A 22,615-nucleotide genomic window follows, 5' to 3' on the forward strand; every position below is an offset into this window, starting at 1 on the left:
GTTTGTTACAGAACGGAGACTCGCGATCCTGAAAGAGTCGAACCGAGGATCCGGCACTCCAGGATTCTGAGTCTTGGCCACAAACTCAGGGACGAACCTGAACGTTACCTCCCCCCATCCCCTTGAATGGGCGATGTCGTACGAGAGACCATGAAGTTCACTAACTCGCTTGGCCGAAGCCAAGGCGAGTAGGAAAGCCGTCTTCCAAGACAGGTGGCGATCGGAGGCCTGGCGTAATGACTCGAAGGGAGGACTCTTAAGAGACCTGAGGACTCGAACCACGTTCCAAGGAGGGGGTCTCACTTCCGACTGGGGGCAGGTAAGCTCATAGCTACGTATGAGTAAAGAGAGTTCTAGCGATGAAGAAATATCCCGCCCTTCAATCTGAAGGCCAAGCTTAAGGCCGAGCGATAGCCTTTCACTGCCGAGACAGAAAGTCTCATTTCTTCTCGCAGATACACGAGGAAGTCCACTATTGCTGGAATAGTGGCATCGAGTGGAGAGATACCCCTTCCACGACACCAACCACAAAAGACTCTCCACTTTGCTTGGTAGACTCCCTCAGAGGACCTTCGCAGGTGCCGAGACATTCTCTCCGCAACCTGTTGCGAAAAGCCTCTCTCCGCGAGGAGACGCTGGATAGTCTCCAGGCGTGAAGCCGAAGCGAGGCTACGGCCCTGTGAGGGACGCCGGAGTGGGGTTGTCTGGGTCATTAGAGAAGACATTGACGTATCCCTTTTCAAAGGGAACCAGTCTTGGAGACCTGTGAGCATGAATCTGTGATCTTGGACTCAGTCTGGAAGATCAAATTATGGAATAGTGTAGAACATTCTGAACTGAATAAAACTAGAGATAAGGATCACGTTTCTCTCTCTTACAGGTCAAATATCAAGTTCACTATTGATGAATAACGAAAATTTATGTCAGGAGGAAAAGAAAAATCCACCGCGACATATGGTGGCAGCTGTAAAGGGATTAATAATCTTATGCTATTGATTCCACTTACCCATGAGGCCTAAGTACTGCAGGTCACACTAACGTTTTTGTATATTTTCATAGAAATATTTTTTTTAACTGTAACATCCTATGTATAAGGTATGTATAACATATACTTTGCATGTAATTCTTATTGTCTGATAATATTTACATATTTGGGGATTTTTCTGTTTAAATGATTTTTGTTAAATTATTGTATTAAAATGGTCAGTGCTATGGATGACTCATACACAGAACTAATAGAGTTAGAAAACGAAGTTAGACAAACTGCAAGGGAAACACAGAATCTTACACAGTCCTATCAGGGAGTTTGGTCACAGGTAGGGGATTTAACACAGCAGGTTCAAAAAATGGACAGGGAGATGTCTAATATTCAGGGGACAATGCAGCACCTTATACAAACCCTTAATGACACTCAACCCCCAGTAGTGTCTGCGCCACATACTCCACATAATCCATACAACCCTTGCCCAGATACACACATCAATACAATATTAGAAACACTACCATACAGTTCCCCAATCCCTCCATGTACGAACACACAAAGCACACCACAAAGCACATCTGCGCTCATGAGTACAGTACCCCTGACACCTATAAGGGCATGGCCAACAACACACAACCCTGCAATTCCAACACCACCTACACCATCCCCCATCCCTAATCCACCACCAGCCTACCCGCCTCCTCAACTTTCTGTTAATCAGACAAACCCTTTCATTATACAGCAAGGTAATCAGTGTGTCACATCCAATCCTTTTATTGGATCTTTCAGTAATGCTAATCCATTCCTTTATTCAAATACTACTCCAGTTTCTCATGATATACCTATTCTAAGGCCAAAAGATGTATCTCTCCTCAAACTTGCAGAGCTTAAGGGTGTAGTTGCCGACAATAGGTTGAATACTTTCTTTAGGCAAGTAGAGTCATGCACAGGCTCAGATGATAAGAGGATAGAAGTTGCCATGGCTAGGGATGAACAGGATATAGCTACTTTCTTGGCCGCTGAGATACAAAAGAATGGTAATAATCTGTCTTGGAGTGAGATTAAAAGGCTCATGAAACAACAGTTTATAGGTGCAGCAACTCTTTTACAGGCATGGCAAGAGATAACTGCCATGACTTATTACTTTGATGAACCTCCTAGTTCTTTTGTTAATAAATTCCAGTGTAAAATTTCAGCTTTAACATTGAAGTTCCCCAATGATCCAATTCCAACATCAGATAAGTTCCTTAAGACAAAGATATATAAAGGCTTAAATTCACAAGTTCAAGTTAAATTAGTTGATTTCTTGGCAGACCATACACCTTTAAAGAATTTCATGGCATATGCAGAAGAAGAATATTATAGGGCTCAGAGCATAATTATTAGTAATAACAACAGAGTCTTGCCCATTTCGGGTGCTGGAAGTTCCCAGTCGCCAATTCCAGTAACAAATACCCCTCCGGTAGGAACTCCGTGTAATGAAATATGTTATTTTGATAATAAAATAAATTTTTGAATATACTTACCCGGTGATTATATAGCTGCAACTCTGTTGCCCGACAGACAACTCTGAGGTAAAAACTCGCCAGCGATCGCTACACAGGTTGCGGGTGTGCCCAACAGCGCCATCTGTCGTCCAGATACCCAGTACTCAATGTAAACAAAGACTCAATTTTCTCCTCGTTCCACTGCGTCTCTATTGGGGAGGAAGGGAGGGTCCTTTAATTTATAATCACCGGGTAAGTATATTCAAAAATTTATTTTATTATCAAAATAACATTTTTCAATATTTAACTTAGCCGGTGATTATATAGCTGATTCACACCCAGGGGGGGTGGGTAGAGACCAGCAATATATGTTTACATTTTTATGAGCTAAGAGTTTTTATTTCATTTTAGAAGTTATCAAAATAACAAAAACAAAATAAATAGGTACCTGGTAAGGAAGTCGACTTGAACAATTACTCTGCCTTTTAAGTACGTCTTTCTTACGGAGCCTCGCGATCCTGTTAGGATGCTGATCGACCCTTAGGATCTGAAGTATCAAGGGTTGCTACCCATACAACAGGACCTCATCAAAACCCCTAATCTAGGCGCTCTCAAGAAATGACTTTGGCCACCCGCCAAATCAACCAGGATGCGAAAGGCTTCTTAGCCTTCCGGACAACCCCAAAAAACAACAATAAAAACATTTCAAGAGAAAGATTAAAAGGGTACGGAATTAGGGAATTATGTTATTTTGATAATGAAATAAATTTTTTAATATACTTACCTGGTGATTATATAGCTGCAACTCTGTTGCCCGACAGACAACTCTAAGGTAAAAACTCGCCAGCGATCGCTACACAGGTTGCGGGTGTGCCCAACAGCGCCATCTGTCGTCCAGATACCCAGTACTCAATGTAAACAAAGACTCAATTTTCTCCTCGTTCCACTGCGTCTCTATTGGGGAGGAAGGGAGGGTCCTTTAATTTATAATCACCGGGTAAGTATATTCAAAAATTTATTTTATTATCAAAATAAAATTTTTCAATATTTAACTTAGCCAGTGATTATATAGCTGATTCACACCCAGGGGGGTGGGTAGAGACCAGCAATATATGTTTACATTTTTATGAGCTAAGAGTTTTTATTTCATTTTAGAAGTTATCAAAATAACAAAAACAAAATAAATAGGTACCTGGTAAGGAAGTCGACTTGAACAATTACTCTGCCTTTTAAGTACGTCTTCCTTACGGAGCCTCGCGATCCTGTTAGGATGCTGATCGACCCCTAGGATCTGAAGTATCAAGGGTTGCTACCCATACAACAGGACCTCATCAAAACCCCTAATCTAGGCGCTCTCAAGAAATGACTTTGACCACCCGCCAAATCAACCGGGATGCGAAAGGCTTCTTAGCCTTCCGGACAACCCAAAAAAACAACAATAAAAACATTTCAAGAGAAAGATTAAAAGGGTATGGAATTAGGGAATTGTAGTGGTTGAGCCCTCACCCACTACTGCACTCGCTGCTACGAATGGTCCCAGTGTGTAGCAGTCCTCGTAAAGAGACTGGACATCCTTTAGATAAAAAGACGCAAACACTGACTTGCTTCTCCAATAGGTTGCGTCCATTATACTTCGCAGAGATCTATTTTGCTTAAAGGCCACGGAAGTTGCGACAGCTCTAACTTCGTGTGTCCTTACCTTCAGCAATGCTTGGTCTTCCTCACTCAGATGGGAATGAGCTTCTCGTATTAACAGTCTGATAAAATAGGATAAAGCATTCTTTGACATAGGCAAAGATGGTTTCTTAACTGAACACCATAAAGCTTCAGATAGGCCTCGTAAAGGTTTAGTTCGTTTTAAATAGAACTTAAGAGCTCTCACAGGGCATAAGACTCTTTCTAGTTCATTGCCTACCATATTCGATAAGCTTGGAATATCGAACGATTTCGGCCAAGGTCGAGAAGGTAGCTCATTTTTGGCTAGAAAACCAAGTTGTAGTGAACATGTAGCTTTTTCTGACGAAAATCCGATGTTCTTGCTGAAGGCATGAATCTCACTGACTCTTTTAGCTGTGGCTAAGCATACCAGGAAAAGTGTCTTTAAGGTGAGATCTTTCAGGGAGGCTGATTGTAGCGGCTCAAACCTGTCTGACATGAGGAATCTTAGTACCACGTCTAAATTCCAACCAGGTGTAACCAAACGACGCTCCTTCGTGGTCTCAAAAGACTTAAGGAGGTCCTGTAGATCTTTATTGTTGGAAAGATCCAAGCCTCTATGCCGGAAGACCGATGCCAACATGCTTCTGTAGCCCTTGATAGTGGGAGCTGAAAGAGATCGTTCTTTTCTCAGGTATAAGAGAAAGTCAGCTATTTGAGCTACAAAGGTACTGGTCGAGGATACAGATACTGACTTGCACCAGTTTCGGAAGACTTCCCACTTCGATTGGTAGACTCTAAGGGTGGATGTTCTCCTTGCTCTAGCAATCGCACTGGCTGCCTCCTTCGAAAAGCCTCTAGCTCTCGAGTGTCTTTCGATAGTCTGAAGGCAGTCAGACGAAGAGCGTGGAGGCTTTGGTGTACCTTCTTTACGTGTGGCTGACGTAGAAGGTCCACCCTTAGAGGAAGACTTCTGGGAACGTCTACTAGCCATCGAAGTACCTCGGTGAACCATTCTCTCGCGGGCCAGAGGGGAGCAACTAGCGTCAACCTTGTCCCTTCGTGAGAGGCGAACTTCTGCAGTACCTTGTTGACAATCTTGAACGGTGGGAATGCGTATAGATCTAGATGCGACCAATCTAGGAGAAAGGCATCTATATGAATTGCTGCTGGATCCGGGATTGGTGAGCAATATATTGGGAGCCTCTTGGTCATCGAGGTTGCAAAGAGATCTATGGTTGGTTGGCCCCAAGTGGCCCAAAGTCTCTTGCATACATCCTTGTGGAGGGTCCATTCTGTTGGAATTACTTTCCCCTTCCGACTGAGACAATCTGCCATGACATTCAAGTTGCCTTGGATGAACCTCGTAACTAGTGATATGTTTTGACCTCTTGACCAGATGAGCAGGTCCCTTGCGATCTCGTACAACGTCAGTGAGTGGGTCCCTCCTTGCTTGGAGATGTACGCCAAGGCAGTGGTGTTGTCCGAGTTCACTTCTACCACTTTGCCTTGAAGGAGAGACCTGAAGCTTTTCAAGGCCAGATGTACTGCCAGTAGCTCCTTGCAGTTGATATGCATTATCCTTTGACTCGAGTTCCATAGTCCCGAACATTCCCGACCGTCTAATGTCGCGCCCCAGCCTACGTCCGATGCGTCCGAGAAGAGAACGTGGTTGGGAGTCTGAACAGCCAGGGGAACACCCTCTCTTAGGCTGATACTGTCCTTCCACCAAGTCAGGCAAGACTTCATCTTCTCGGAAATGGGGATCGAGACCGCTTCTAGCGTCTTGTCCTTTTTCCAGTGAAATGCTAGGTGGTATTGAAGAGGACGGAGGTGTAGTCTTCCTAATGACACAAACTGTTCCAGGGATGATAGCGTCCCTATCAGACTCATCCACTTCCTGACTGAACATCGTTCCTTTTTCAGCATGTTCTGGATGCACAACTGGGCTTGGCTTGTTCTGGGGGCCGAAGGAAAAGCCCGAAAAGCTAGACTGTGAATCTCCATCCCTAAATACACAATAGTTTGGGATGGGACCACTTGTGACTTTTCCATATTGACAAGGAGACCCAATTCCTTGGTCAGATCTAGAGTCCACTTTAGATCCTTCAGACAGCGACGATTGGAAGAAGCTCTGAGAAGCCAGTCGTCCAAATAGAGGGAGGCTCGGATGTCCGCTAAACGAAGGAATTTGGCTACATTCCTCATCAGCCTCGTAAACACAAGAGGAGCTGTGCTTAGGCCAAAGCACAGGGCTTGAAACTGGTAGACAACCTTTTCGAAAACGAATCTCAGAAAAGGTTGGGAGTCCGGGTGGATGGGGACGTGGAAGTAGGCGTCCCTTAGGTCTAAAGAGACCATCCAGTCTTCCCTTCTGACCGCTGCTAGAACCGACTTTGTGGTCTCCATGGAGAACGTCTGCTTTGTGACTAAGACATTCAGAGCACTGACGTCCAGCACCGGCCTCCACCCTCCTGTCTTCTTTGACACCAAGAAGAGTCGGTTGTAGAATCCCGGGGTTTGATGGTCCGAGACTTTGACCACCGCTCCCTTCTCTAGTAAAAGACACACTTCCTGTTTCAAGGCTCGTCTCTTGTCTTCCTCTCTGTACCTGGGAGAGAGATCGATGGGAGAAGTTGCTAGAGGGGGTTTTCGTACAAGCGGGATCTTGTACCCCTCTCTGAGCAACTTCACAGATTGTGCATCTGCGCCTCTCTTTTCCCAGGTCTGCCAGAAGTTCTTGAGTCTGGCTCCCACTGCTGTCTGAAGAAGCTGGCAGTCAGACTGCCCTTAAAGGACTTGGTTCCTTTCTTCTTTCCTCGTTTCCCTTCGGCACGAGCACCTCCTCTGCTGGAGGTTCTGCCACGAAAGGGCGGAATAAAACGGGACGCTGGAGTGTCCATCCTTGGTCTAGCTGACAAGGTAGGCAAAGGGGTAGCTTTGCGAGCGGAGGACGCAACAAGATCGTGAGTGTCCTTCTGTATCAATGAAGCGGCTATTTCCTTAATCAGGTCTTCTGGAAAAAGGCACTTGGAGAGAGGAGCAAAAAGAAGCTCGGATCTCTGGCACGGTGCAACTCCAGCTGAAAGGAATGAGCATAGGTTTTCACGCTTTTTAAGGACTCCGGACACAAAAGATGCAGCAAGCTCATTAGACCCATCACGTATGGCCTTGTCCATGCAGGACATAATGAGCAAGGAAGTCTCTTTTTCTGTTGGAGAGATCTTTCTGCTTAGGGCTCCTAGACACCAGTCTAAGAAGTTAAAAACTTCGAAGGCCCTAAAGATACCTTTCAAAAGGTGGTCCAGGTCCGAAGATGACCAACATATCTTTGAGCGTCTCATGGCAAGGCGGCGGGGAGAGTCTACGAGGCTTGAGAAGTCGCCCTGGGCAGAGGCAGGAACTCCCAAGCCGAGAACTTCTCCCGTGGCATACCAGACGCTCTATCTAGAAGGGAGTCTAGCAGGGGGAAACGTAAAGGCTGTCTTCCCTAAACTCTTCTTGGACTGCAACCATTCTCCTATCACCCGCAAAGCTCTCTTGGACGAGCGTGCGAGGACGAGTCTAGTAAAGGCAGGAGTGGTAGACGGCATGCCTAACACAAACTCTGACGGAGGAGAACGAGGAGCCACAGAAACAAACTGGTCCGGAAACATCTCTTTGAAAATGGCCAAAACTTTCCTAAAGTCCAAAGAGGGTTGAGTAGACTTAGGCTCGTCCAAATCTGATTGTGGTTCATCTATGTGTGCAGCAACATCATCATCAGAAAGTCCCTCATCCGATAACTGATGAGGAAACGGCAACGGAGTGGGTAACGGCTGGTTCGCTGAGTCCGGTCGTACGGGTGCATGCGTGACTGAGCCGGACGCAACGTCATGGAACTGCTGCCCAGTCTGTGAGCTGGCAACAACCATGGCAGCGCGGGGACGCACAGCGTCTACTCCAGACTGTCTGGACTGATGTGGGTGCGCAGTGGAAACCACACTGGGTTGCGGAGGTTGACGCACCGCGTCAAAACAAAGCAACTCTGACGGTTGTTGAACCTCCCGAACGTCAACGGAGACCTCCGTGCGTCGCTTAACGTCAACATGCGGCTGGCAGATCACACTGGAACGCATGGGTGGCGGAACTCTCTCAACTGGTGTGCGTGAGAAGGTTACCTCAGCGTCCACAGGACGCACAACCGATCGTGTGGAAGGTTGTAGGCTAGGTACTGCACTAGCTGGTGCGGCAGCAACCTTCTCCGCACGAAAGTCCTGCATTAGAGACGTCAGTTTAGACTGCATGTCTTGCAGTAAAGACCACTTAGGGTCTACAGGAGCAGGTGCGGCGACAGACTGTGTTACTGTCTGAAGCGGTACCGCTTTGCCTCTCTTAGGCGGTGAGCAGTCATCGGATGACGGCAGCGAGTCCGAACTGACCCAGTGGCTACAACCGGGCCGTTGGACTTGCGCTGAAGGGACCGACTTGCGTTTAAGCGGTCGTGAGACCTTGGTCCAGGGTTTCTTGCGAGAAACACCTTCCGAAGACGAGGTATAAATGGGCTCTCTCGTCTTAGTTAGGCAGGGGCGATCTTGGGTAGATACGCCCGATACCACGGAGGGAACGTCTGTTCGCTGATTAAAGCCTCTCGAACCCATTTGTCGTACGACATTGCTTCTCCCCTGGACTTGGGAGCTTGCAAGAGGTCCCGGACTAGGAGGACGACAGGCACGAACAGACGAACCCTCAAGCGCAACACTATCACCAACACTATCACTCGGCACTTTAGCACTTCCCACTGCACTTTTGCACTTAAGCTCCTTCACATCCGCCATGAGCTGATTACGGTCACTAGCAAGGGACTCAACTCTCTCACCCAGAGCCTGGATGGCACGCATCATATCAGCCATCGAAGGTTCCTGAGTGCCAGGAGGGGGGTTAGGAGCAACCACTACAGGGGAAGGAATAGGTTGTGGGGCATGAGGAGAGGATATATCAATAGAACGAGAAGAACTTCTCCTAACTCTATCTCTCTCTAGCCTACGTGTATACTTTTGGAATTCGATAAAATCGAATTCCGAAAGCCCAACGCACTCCTCACACCGATCTTCCAATTGACAGGTTTTATCCCGACAATTGGAACAAACAGTGTGAGAGTCGATAGAAGCCTTCGGAAGACGCCTTGAACAGTCCCTAGCATTGCACTTCCTAAATTTTGGGACTTGTGAAGGGTCAGCCATTTTGAATTGGTAAAAGGGAAATTCAAAAACTATCAAAAAGTCATCAACAAAGAATCCGTTATCAAAAAGAGTTCAAGGATTTGTGTGAAGAGAAAACCTGCACAGCGAAAGCTCAAAACTAGAATAAAGTACTTTACCAATTAGTTGTGAAAAAAACTCCAGTTTAGCAACAGCGAGTAAGTACGTCTTGTCGATAGCACGACAGAGAGAAAATTGAGTTTTTGTTTACATTGAGTACTGGGTATCTGGACGACAGATGGCGCTGTTGGGCACACCCGCAACCTGTGTAGCGATCGCTGGCGAGTTTTTACCTTAGAGTTGTCTGTCGGGCAACAGAGTTGCAGCTATATAATCACCGGCTAAGTTAAATATTGAAAAAGAGAAATTAACAAGAAAATTGGATGAGTTAAACAAGAAAATTGAGAAAGTATCCATGACGAGACAAAATAATATTAAAAAGTACTGTGCTTTTTGCAAAGTAGCCACCCATAATCTGTCTGATTGTCCTTATAATCCACCCAAGGGAGTATGCTTCGATTGTCATCAACCAAATGTTAGGAGAGGTCATGTAGGATGTCCAGGACAATTAGGTGGAGATAGTTCACTATGACTAGGTCACGCCAGATCTCCAAGTATAAGTTTGATGGTTAATGATTGCATGATAGGAGCTTTAGTTGATACAGGTAGTTGTGCCAGGATAGTCAAGAAATCCTTTGTGGACAGTTTAGGTTTGAAGACTGCTAAGATGAGAAATTTACCACAGTTAACGGGAGTCACAGACACAGTTGTACCGGTATTGGGATCATTTTATTTGGGTGTTAATGTTGGCCGTAGAGTTGTTACTCATTTATTTTATATTGTGCCAGACCCACTTTTAGATACAGAAGTCCTTTTGGGTGCAGATTTACGTGGGATTGCTCGTTTAACATGGGATCATAAGAAGGGTATCCTGGTTCGGGATAATATTACGTACCGTGTGCGGCTTCTTAAAATGAGACCTTCCACAAAGAGAATTAGGAATCTCAAGATAGTTGAATCCTCAAATCCCAATGTAGATGAGATTAGGTTAAAGAAAAAAATTATTCTACCTCCTTCCTCAGCAGGAATGTATGCAGTTAAAGTTAATGAAGATGCGGATACAGTACTTCTATTGGAACCAGGAATGAAACATAGTGGTGCTATGAATGCTTTGTGCCTTAAAGTTAATAACAATAAGGAAGTCTTTATACCTCTAATAAATAGTACAAAGGGTATAGTTAAGTTAAAGATAGGAATGTTGATAGGTACTTATAAAAAGATTGATGAAAGGGACATCAGTTCAGAATCTCCCATATGTAAAAAGATTGAGATTAATAATGAGCTTATTCCTAAAAGCATGCGTGTTGCACCAGGACAAGGATGCACTAGAGAGGAAAAATTAGAAAATTTAATTGCACAATACAATTGGTCACATCTAGATGATGAACAACAGGCCCAGTTGAAGAACATGGTAATGGAAAATCATCAAATTTTTATATTAGAAAATAATGAGTTAGGAAAATTTCAGGGAGTTCAAGGGCATATTAATGTTAGTGATCCACAGCCAGTTAGGACCCCTATGTATAGATATCCTGAGAAAGCTAAGCAACTTATTGCCGATATGTTAGAGGATATGGAGGCCAAAGATATAATTGAGCCATCCACAGCTGCGTGGTTAAGTCCTATAGTTTTAGTTAGGAAGCCTGATAACTCGCAAAGAATGTGCCTGGATTATAGGAAAGTTAACACACACCTCCAAACTGATATTCATCCTCTACCTAGATTAGAAGAGTTAGTTGAGTCAGCTTCCGGGAATCAGTTTTATGCCTCGTTGGACATGAAAGAGGCTTACTACCAGGTATAATTGGAGGAAGATAGTAGAGATTTGACAACTTTTAGTGATGGAGTCTCCCTGTATAGATTCAAGAGACTCCCCTTTGGGTTGAGTTGTAGTCCAGCCATATTTTCAAGAGTAATAGGAAATATCTTAGCTCCCTTAATAAAGAAAGGCTGGGTCAAGAATTATTTAGACGATATAGTCGTCTGGGCCCCTAGTTTGGAAGAATTAATTGGGAGATTGGGAGAGTTGTTCAAACTGTTAGGTGAAAAGGGAGTGAAGCTAAATATTAAGAAATGTCAGTTCGCTCAAGAAGAGGTCAAATTTCTGGGCCATATCATATCTAGGGATGGATGCAAACCTTGTCCGGACAACGTAAGTGCAATCAGAGATATGAGCGCTCCCACTAATGTAAAAGAAACTACAAGATTTTTAGGTATGTGTGGGTTTTATAGGAAGCACATACACAATTTTGCTAAAATTGCTGTCCCCTTGACTAATCTCTTAAGAATGAAAGAACCATTTAGTTGGACACCAGAGTGTCAGTCTAGTTTTGAGCAGCCAAAACAACTTTTGATGACAGCTCAAGTACTGGTAAAAGCAGATATGACAAAGCCTTTTCAGTTGTTCACAGATGCTAGTCTAGACCATGTAGGTGCAGTACTGATGCAGGAGAGAGATGGTCTTTTGAAACCTGTTGGATACTTTTCAAAGAAATTGAAACCTGTCGAACAGAGGTATTCAACTACTGATAGGGAAGCTTTGGCCATAGTCTTGGCCTGTAGGCGGTTTCATCATTTTCTTTGGGGTACCATGTTTACGGTTCAGACAGATCATCAGCCTCTTGTGTCAGTCTTCAAGAGAAAGACAAAGTCTCCTAGGATGAATAGATGGATCATTGAAATGCAAGATTATCGCTTTAAGGTTGTATATAGGCCAGGAAAGCTCAATGAAGTTGCTGATCAGTTAAGCAGGCCAGTTAGAGCAATTTTCCACAATAATCAAGATAATTATCTTGGGTTAGGTAAGGAAGAATTTAGAGATAAACAGGTAAGTGAAGCCAGATGGGGTGACTTGATTGCTTACTTAGAATGAGGAAAATTACCTAGGAAGAGGTTTCCCAGAGCTTTAATTCATCAGTTTATACTGTATGAGGGTTTGTTGTACCTGAGTTCTGATAAGCAAGATAATAGTATTCAGTTAAGACTTGTGGTGCCTCAAGAGCTTAGGAAAGCAGCCTTAAAATTTGGTCATGAGTCTGTTGCAAGTCATTTAGGTAGGAGAAAAACTATTGACACTTTGGAGACGTACTTCTATTGGCCCTCACTTAGATCTGATGTAGTAAAATATGTTAAAGAATGTATTACATGTCAAGCTCATAAAGACAGTCCGTCCTTACAGCAAAAGTTCCATGAACTACCTCCAGTACATAAACCCTTGGAGCGTATCAGTATTGATTTGACAGACATGGTGTCTGGCGCAAATGGATACAGGTATGTTCTTACCATCATTGATCACTATTCACGCTACGTGAAGATTTACCCACTGAGGAACAAGACGACAGATGTTGTCAGTAAAAACTTTGAAAAGTATTTAAATGACTTTGGGGTTCCAAGGTGTGTAATTCTTGACAATGGTGCTGAATTTACCTCACAACAGTTTAGAGATCTTTGTAGAGTACACAACATAAATACTGGTTTCATCACACCATACCACCCTGAAGGTAACAGTATCTCTGAAAGGATGCACAGGACCATGAAAACTTTGTTGAATGTCATGTGTCAGGGTCATCCATATCAATGGCCAAAATATTTAGGAGAGACACAGAGAACCCTTAATTGTGCAATACATGCCACCACTGGTGAACAACCTCACTATGTATTTTTTAGCCGTAGGCCCTTTAGGCAAATTCTCAGTGAAGTGCCTTCAATGGATGATGAGGTGACGGACTCTGATCTCGCTCGAGCCCATGAAATAATTCAAAAGTCACATGGCAAGAACATTTGTCAATATTGCCAATCGAAAAAGAGTGAACAAAAAGGTGGAACTACATTCCCTAGTATGGGTAAAGAATGAGACCCAGTTACCAGGTACAAGCCATAAATTAAATGTGAAATGGCTTGGACCATATAAAGTGATAGAAAGTGTTCGCGATGGGTCTACCTATGTGATACAAAATGTTTTCAATGACACTGTACTTGAGCGTGCTGCTGATAAACTCAAACCATTCTATGGGGATGAACAGTACTTATTGAATATGCAAGAGCACACAGAAAATGTGCCTGACATAGTAACTGAGGGAGTTCGCACAAGAGGCGCAAGAAATATTGTACCTCCTTCCCGTCTCATAGAAGAGATATAGACTCTGTTAGTGAATTTTGCTGAGAGGATAGCCTACTATATACTCTCAGTATGATTGTGAAGCAAACCTGTTCCTATACGTTTATGATACTGTACCTGTATTTTTCTCTTTTACTTTTATAATATTTTTGTAAGTTGTAAACTCTGGAACTATTCAAAGTTGATGAATAGACTTTTTTTCTACTATAAAAAAAATTGTGATACAAATATATAATGGATCATAGAAAAATTGCCTGATTATGAGTGTTGTAGTGGTCCCATGGATCTTGTTTTATAGTAATTAGTTCTGCTCTTGTGGTACTGGTTTTGTACAAATCAGGATGGAGTGCGCCCCTTTCCGAACGCCTTTGAGACTCGTGATGTGAGAGTCGTTTCTAACCAAGAGGTCTGGACAGTTAGGTAGTCATTAGGACACCTCGATAGCAGCCAACGTTTCCCTTCTTAAGTGGTGAGCTCTGTTGAGGTAGAGTGACATGATCTCCTGTGTAAATGGAGTCAATCTAACCGCAGCATAGGGCTAGGCAAAGCTACTAGGAAAGTTGTCCGAATGCACACCTTTATGGTAGTGTCCCCATTAAGTGCTCCAAGATATCCATGTTTTGATTGTACAAGAGTAATCTCTTCCCTCTATTGAGAGTGTTTCTGATTTTGTTGAACCGAGATCTGTATTCCACGGTAGCAAACACATGTAAAGGGTTATTCAAGACCATGATGGAATGTGGCCTGATATTAGAGTGGACATGAATCAATTTTTCCCTAAGGGAAAAGCTTTGTAATGGGAGAATGTTATCCTTTTGGTATTTTTATTTTTTTTCTGTGAAATTGATTCATCATCCGACTCTAATATCTTTAAAATTATCTCTGTTAGTAATATTGATTATAAAAATCATTTAAAGAAAATTTATTTCATCAATGAATGCATGTAACATTATTGCCATTACCTTCTTATGTTTTTCTCTCTATCTAATACGTGGTCTTGAGTCCTTTTTTTTCCGTTTTGGCCATGCTGGCATGAGAGAAACACGTAGGAGAAGCCGAATGGGCATGCTTCCCCGTCCATTAAAGATATTTGTTTTGGGTCATTAGAGAAGACATTGACGTATCCCTTTTCAAAGGGAACCAGTCTTGGAGACCTGTGAGCATGAATCTGTCTGGGAGATCTGTGATCTTGGACTCAGTCTGGAAGATCAAATTATGGAATAGTGTACAACATTTTGAACTGAATAAAACTAGAGATAAGGATCACGTCTCTCTCTTACACGTCGAATGTCAAGTTCACTATTGATGAATAACAAAAATTTATGTCGGGAAGAAAAGAAAAATCCACCGCGACACAAAGACCACTCGGTACTCACTATCTGCGAAGCCCTGCTCAGACTGTCGGCGAGCACATTCCTCTTGCCAGGAATGAAGCGAGCTGATAGTGTTATCGAGTGGGTTTCGGTCCACCTCAGAGTCTCTACTGCAAGATGGGATAGCTGTTGCGAAAAAGTGCCTCCCTGCTTGTTGATATAAGCCACTACCGTGGTGTTGTCACTCATCACCACCACGGAGTGACCCGCCAGGGACCGTTGGAACTGCTGAAGAGCCAGAAAGACGGCCTTCATTTCTAGCAGGTTGATGTGTAGGCACTTTTCTGATTCTGACCAAAGGCCTGAGGCCCTCTGGTTTAGAACGTGCGCCCCCCACCCTTCTTTTGACGCGTCCGAAAACAGAGTCAATTCCGGGGGAGGATGAGAAGACTCACTCCCTTCCGCAGGTTCTCGTCGGCCAGACACCACCGCAAGTCCGTCTGTTCCAGAGACCCCATTGAGATCCGAATGTCCGGGAAATCGGATCCTTGATTCCACCGGGACTTGAGCCGCCATTGAAGGGATCTCATCCTGAGGCGGCTGTTTGGAACCAGACGGGCCAGGGAGGATAGGTGGCCTAAGAGACGCAACCACGATTGGGCGGGGAGTTCTTTTCGCCTGAGGAAGGGTTCCGCCACCCTCCTCAGCCTTGCTATCCGGTCGTCTGATGGAAAGGCTTTGTGGAGATTGGTGTCTATTAGCATGCCTAGATAAACCAGTCGTTGGGACGGCTGCAGAGAGGACTTCTCGAGGTTTACCACGATCCCCAGATCCTGGCAAAGATCCAGAAGCCTGTCTCGGTGCCGAAGAAGGGTCGACTCCGAGTCTGCTAGGATCAGCCAATCGTCCAGGTAACGAAGGAGACGAATGCCGTTCCTGTGCGCCCAAGATGAAATCAGGGTGATTGATTGATTGATTGATTGAAAGTTTTCTGGCATCCTGACATCTAAGGTCATTGACGCCGATACCATTTACTGTATATGAAAATTAAAAGCAAATTCAATTAAAACCATAAAAATTAAGAAGTCATTACAATGGTTAAATAGTTTTCAGAAGACCTGCTTCTGAAATAAATCTAAAAATTCCGCTCGCATAGTAAGACACATCATGTCCAAGAATCTTGGCAAGGATAAACCTGCCATCCTCACCTCGAGCCTCAAACAGATATCTATTTCTTAAGTTAGTAAAATTAGGGCATTCGGTCAACAAATGCCTCACTGTTAAAGGTACTAAGCAGTCCTCGCAATACGGTTGGTGTTGGCCCTTCAGCAGAAACTCGTGTGTCAACCGTGTGTGACCAATACGGAGACGACAAAGAGTCGTCTCCCATTTTCGGGGAATCATGTTATACCTCCAAGGTGATATGATATTTGTTACTTCCCTCATTTTATTGCCATCTTCACTATCCCAGTGCTGTTGCCATTTATCACATACCAATTTCTTGATGTAAGGTAGGAAATCGTTACATGGAATGGGATACCTCCTTGGTAGCAACTCGGATGCCGCATTCTTCGCCAGTAAATCTGCCTTCTCATTCCCAGACACACCTACATGTGCTGGAACCCAACAAAATCGAACAGTTATACCTTTCCGTCCAATAATAAAAAGCCATTCTAAAATCTTTAAAACTAGATGGTTACTAGAATTAAAAACTTCTAAAGCCTGAAGAACACTCCTTGCATCACTAAAAATTGTAAAATTACCCTCCTTTTCCAAAGCTATTTTCTCAATAGCGGTTAATATGCCATACAGTTCGGCAGTAAATATGGAAGCTGTTAGAGGAAGTGCACCTCTACAGTTAAAATCATTACTATGTACTCCAAATCCAACGCCAGCATCAGATTTGGAGCCATCAGTATATATAAAAGTCGATCCTCTATGTTCTTCAACATGTTCCATAAAAAGAGACCTGGATTCTAAGTCAGTCAAATTCTTCTTAACTCCAATAAAGTATCTACAAAAAGATATGTCAGGTAATTTCCATGGAGGCGTTGATGATACCTTGAATGGAAGCACCTTATTTCTAATTATATCCAGATTGTTTAATAATTGGTTAACCCGAAACCCAAAAGGTTGAGGAGATTTTGGGTGCAACTCAAAGTAGGTTGAGTGCCTTACAAGGCTTGCAGTTTGAAAGGCTGAAGAATTGGGGAGTCTTTGCAATCTAAACCAATACCGAATAATAGAGGACATTCGGTAAAGGTCCAGAGGCAACTCCCCAGCATCAACAAGGAGACTTGTGATAGGGGAGGTTCTAAAGGCTCCTGTGGACAATCTAATGCTAGCATGATGTATTGAATCTAGTATTTTTAACCGGCTTGGGGTTGCTGAGGAGTATATTTCGCATCCATAACTAATTTTGGAAAATATCAAGGCCTTGTATAATTTTAAAATTGCATTGCGGTCTGCCCCCCATGATGTATGGGACAGGACTTTTAAAAGATTCATAGCTTCAACACATTTAGCTTTTAATGTTTTTAAGTGAGAAACCCATGTAAGCCTACAATCAAATATCAACCCTAAAAATTTTGCTTCACTTGCACATGGGATCCGTTGACCTTTGATGTATATATCCGGGTCTGGATGTACTCCCCGTATACGACAGAAATGGACAATTGTAGTTTTACTTGTTGAGAACTTAAATCCATTCATATCGGCCCAATGGATAATTTTATCAATAGAGAGTTGGATTTTTCTCTCAACCATTGCCATTCTGGCTCCAGCAAATGATATGGAGAGATCATCCACAAATAATGTTGCAAGAACATCCCGTGGAATGACTGAGGATATCCCATTAATTGCTAGTGCAAAAAGGGTTACACTCAGCACACTACCCTGAGGAACTCCTTCTTCCTGGCATTTACTCTGTGATAGAGCTTCCCCAACTCTCACTTGGAAAACTCTATGTGAAAGAAATGACTGGATGAATAGTGGTAGCTCACCTCTCAATCCGCACTCATGGATTCTTTTAAGTATACCGTATCTCCATGTGGTATCATATGCCTTTTCAAGATCAAAAAAAACTGTCACATGGTGCTGTTTGGAAGCAAAGGCTTCACAAATGGAGGACTCAAGTTGTATCAGCACATCAGTCGTTGAGTGCATTTTCCTGAATCCACATTGAATGGGTGATAAAATATTCTTCTTTTCAAGGTACCATATCAGTCTTGCATTGACCATCTTCTCCATGATTTTACATAAACAAGATGTCAATGCAATAGGTCGGTAGTTTGCTGCTAAAAACTTGTCCTTACCGGGTTTTAAAAAGGCTAAAATAATTGCTAGTTCCCAAACACTTGGATAACTATGATCATGCCATATTCTATTAAAAATGCTTAAAATAAATAACTTTGTATTAAAAGGTACATGTTTAATCATTGCATATGGAATTCCATCGGGTCCAGGGGCTGTATCGTTACAAGTAGCAAGAGCAGAATCAAATTCTCTTTCAGTAAAAGGAGAATTGTATGACTCTTGCTTTCTTGTTGCGAAGTTTAAAACTTTCTTTTCTTCATTGCTCCTATACTGGTGACCAGGAGCTGCTTGACACTTGCGCGATACATTTGAGAAATGGTCAGCCAGGGCATTGCTAACTTCGGTTGCTCCAGTCATATACTGGCCATTTATCTTTAACACTGGTGGTGGGTTTGGGGTGAATTTTCCTGCTATCTTTTTTACTTTCCTCCACACAGATGATGTTGGTGTTCTACTGTTAATGGAGGAAACAAAGGACATCCAAGACTGGCGCCTAGCTTCTTTCATGGCACGGCGGAACTGTGCTCTACATTTCTTGTATATGACTAAATTCTCCTCATTACGGTGCATGCGCAATCGAGTTAGACTTTCTTGTGGCTCTGTGCAGGGCAGTTAGTTCTGACGACCACCAGGGGACTGGTCGTCGTCTGAATATCCCAGTTGTTTTGGGAATGGAATTCACTCCTGCTGTGTGAAGAGTTCCATTAAGTAAGTCTATGGCATCATCAACACTTTCAAACTGTTCTGCATTTCCTTCAATTTCACTTAACTCCCGAAATCTATTCCAGTCCGCCTTATCAAGATTCCATCGAGGTGATCTTTGTAAAGGTGGACCATTGTTGGTGTTTATAATGATTGGTGCATGATCACTAGTATGCCAATCATCTAATGTTCTCCAATTAAAATCGAGAAGACAGTTAGAGCTTGCAACCGATAAGTCAATGCAGGACAAGGTACCTGTCTGTACATGAAAATGTGTGGGCTCTCCTGTATTGAGGAGTCCGACATCTTCATTCTCCAAAATTGACGATATAATATTACCCCTTGCATTTGCTAAAACATCACCCCATAAAGGATGTCTACTATTAAGGTCTCCTAGTAAGAGAAAGGGTTGTGGGAGTTGTTTAATCACCTCTACTATATTATCATATGAGATGTTATCATTTGGAGGCAAGTAAAGAGAACAGATTGTGTATTTTCTCCCTATATCAATCTGTACAGCCACTGCCTGCAGAGGGGTACAGATAGACAAAGATATTTGGGGAACATCTCGACGAACGTATATAAGACTTCCCCCATGGCTCCCTGCTCGTTGATCATATGGTGTCCTATAGCTAACATACTCTCGAGGACAAGGAGTATTAGCATCGAGCTTGCTTTCTTGTAGACATACTGTTATAGGGGAGTGCTCACGTATGAGGAGCTTAAGTTGTTCATATTTCGCCCTTAAACCCTGGCAATTCCATTGCAGAATGGAGGAAAAAACTATGTTTTATTTCTTGGAAGACACCTTAGATGAAGTCTTCCCATTGGCAATATTTGATCTAACAATGTTTCCCGGAGGTAACTCTAGAGAGGATCTTGATATAGTGGGTTTTGTGTTTCTCTTTTTCTTTGTGTCCTTTTGATCTAATTGTTGAGGAGGATGGTGGACCTCAACTTGAATTTCTGATTGGTTCAATTTACCTTCTAGTTGTTCAGAAATATCAGCAGACAAGATATCATATTTATTGGAAGTCGTGACTTTAATGTTTCTTATGGTAGGAGGAGAGAGGGAGGGAGGTCTCTCTCTTTTTCGATTAAAAGGTTGTGATCTGTCAGGTTTTTGCGACTTCCCCACTACGGGTTCACCAGGTAAATTGGTTTCGAGTGCAACCTCCATCAGATCAGGCAAGGAAACGGCCTGTGAGAGGTTTGTACTATTGTTTAAAATCGGAGTAGTTGGCTTTTGAATAATTTTCAGATCTTTAAGTGTCCGTTTTGATTTTTCCACAATTTCTGGATATAGATTTTCGATGGGACTTTCAACCTCTTTAACTACTTTCATTTGTTTCTTTATCTTAGAAGTAGAGATATAATTTTCGTCTGTGTGGTTTGACAAGTTTTTCTTCAGAACTATTGAAAAAGGTTGCCCTGGTCTTATTTGCTTTTCAAGAGCTCTTTTACGAGCCTCTTTAAAAGTAACCCTTTCCATGGTCCTAATGGCCTGGATTTCTTTTTCAAAAATAAACTTTACACAGCTTCTAGATGTAGCTGGGTGTGCTTCCCCACAATGTATGCAATTAGGGTTTTCTATGCATACTCCATGACTACTTTTTCCACAGTTGGCACAAACAGCTGGCTTATTGTTTAGTTTTTCTTTACATTTCTGGCTTAAATGGCCATACATTTGGCAATGATAACATCGCAATGGTGACGGGATATATGGTTTTACCTTCAAAGATAGCCATCCAGCTTTTATAACATTTGGTAATCGGCATTGATCAAATGTTATAATCAGAGTAGCAAGAGGGATACGTTGTTCTCCAACTCTCTTTCTCATTCTGACTACTTTAACTACTCCTTGACTTCTCAGTTCATCCTCTATTTCTTTCTCCTCTATATCCAACAATTCTGGAGCATATATCACACCTCTACTCTGGTTGAAAGTAGGGTGTGAAACGCATTTTACGCTATGACCATTCAATGTTGTAAGTGTTTTTAACCTTTCACCTTGTAATGGGGAGAGTGTCTCTATCAAGAGACTTCCATTTCCCTGGGGTAAAATTTTTGGCTGCCCTCCACATAAGGTAACTATTTCTCTATTAGCTTTAAAAACATTTATACGCTCATTTCTTCCGTTTTCAAATTCCAAGATAAAAAATTTTTCATAATTCACTACTTCATAGTGACCAGGTAATACTTCTACTTTTCTATATCTTTCTGTACTGTCATAATTTTTCACTCTCTCTCTCTTCTTCTCTAGCATTTTATTATTCACATGACGTGAATAAGGTTCTAACGTTACAATGTTAGAACCCGAGTTGGAGCTGTCTGTACCGAGGTCCATGTTTGTATTTTCCAGGTCGTCAACAGAGGTGTTGGGTTTTTTTGAAAAAGCAAGCCGGGTTATCCACCTCTTATCGGAGGATGTCAGTCCTCCTATCCCATGTGGCCCAACACGAGAAGAGGCTTCAGCGGGGACCAGTCCTCTATTAGAGAGGGGCTGCCTCTCTTAAGGTGGGCGTACACTGGTCAGTGGGGGTAGTTAGCCCCTCCCACCGTCGACTCCAATGCCTGGCGTCAACCATTACCCGCAAATATGGGTGACTTAAGACCGGATCACTGGAGCCCGACTCTTAACAGACTTGGTCTGCACCCAATGGGGTCTGCCAGAGGGTGATGGCGTCTAAATTGGCACAGGTTGAGATGGAATGCACTCCATCCCACACTCTGCCAAATACAAAGCGGCATCCAAAGTAAAATCGAACATGCCAAAGTCGTCAACAATATCGAGCCCAAAAGGAAGAGATGGGAGGAAAAAAGAAATAATCAAAAGTAAAAGAGAAAGTGCTGACTGATTTAGTTGAATCGACAGCTGGGCACCGAGGACCAATGGGAAATAGTTCCCACTGTTCATTAGAGCCCAGCTGCTAATCCCTAAGCCCCCCATCCTCGTCAAGGCTTCAGCATCTGGGGGGAAAATCAGGGTGAAAACACTGGTGAACACCTGAGGAGCTGTGGAGAGACAAACACAGCACCTTGAACTGGTAGATCTTGTTGTCTAGGCAGAATCTCAGGTACTTCCTGGAAGACGGATGGATTGGGATCTGGAAGTACGCGTCCTTTAGATCCAGTGTACACATGAAGTCTTGTGGTCTCACCGCAAGTCTGACCGTGTCTGCTGTCTCCATAGTGAACCGGGTTTGTTTGACAAACCTGTTCAGAGCCGAGAGATCGATGACGGGTCTCCAGCCTCCAGTAGCCTTCTCTACAAGAAAGAGTCGACTGAAGAAGCCTGGGGAGCCGTCCACAACCTCCTGGAGAACACCCTTCTCGAGCATGATCTCGACTTCGGCCTGAAGGGCCAGCCCCTTTGCCGATCCCGTGGCATAGGAGCTCAACGACACTGGATTCGCTGTCAGGGGAGGTTGAGATGTTGTACCTCGGCAGGATGGCGCCCCTGGCCCCAAGAGCTAGACGTCCAGTCGGCGTGCCCGGTAACCCAGCTCCCCAGCCCCAAGCCGAGACCTCGGCTGACGGAGGGTAGGGTTCCCCGACGGAGGACTCTGCCTATAGGAGAGTGGTTAGCCTTATCAGAAGGCACCACAAAATAGCAGAACCTGCGGCTACGGATGAAGATTCCTGGAGGTCAAGCCTTTTGAGGATCATGCAGACTCCCTCCCAACCTAAGACGTCCCTAGCACTTCCTCTAGCCCGAGATCTAGTCCTAGGGCAGGAGTATG

General features: G+C 43.5%; 1 pseudogene; it reads left to right on the plus strand.

The window, feature by feature from the left end:
• Positions 1-1,338: 1,338 nt before the first annotated feature.
• Positions 1,339-9,957, plus strand: LOC137641154 (uncharacterized; annotated as a pseudogene).
• The last annotated feature ends 12,658 nt before the right edge of the window (positions 9,958-22,615 follow it).

Source organism: Palaemon carinicauda, chromosome 5, assembly GCF_036898095.1.
Source record: "Palaemon carinicauda isolate YSFRI2023 chromosome 5, ASM3689809v2, whole genome shotgun sequence".
NCBI lineage: Eukaryota > Metazoa > Arthropoda > Malacostraca > Decapoda > Palaemonidae > Palaemon > Palaemon carinicauda.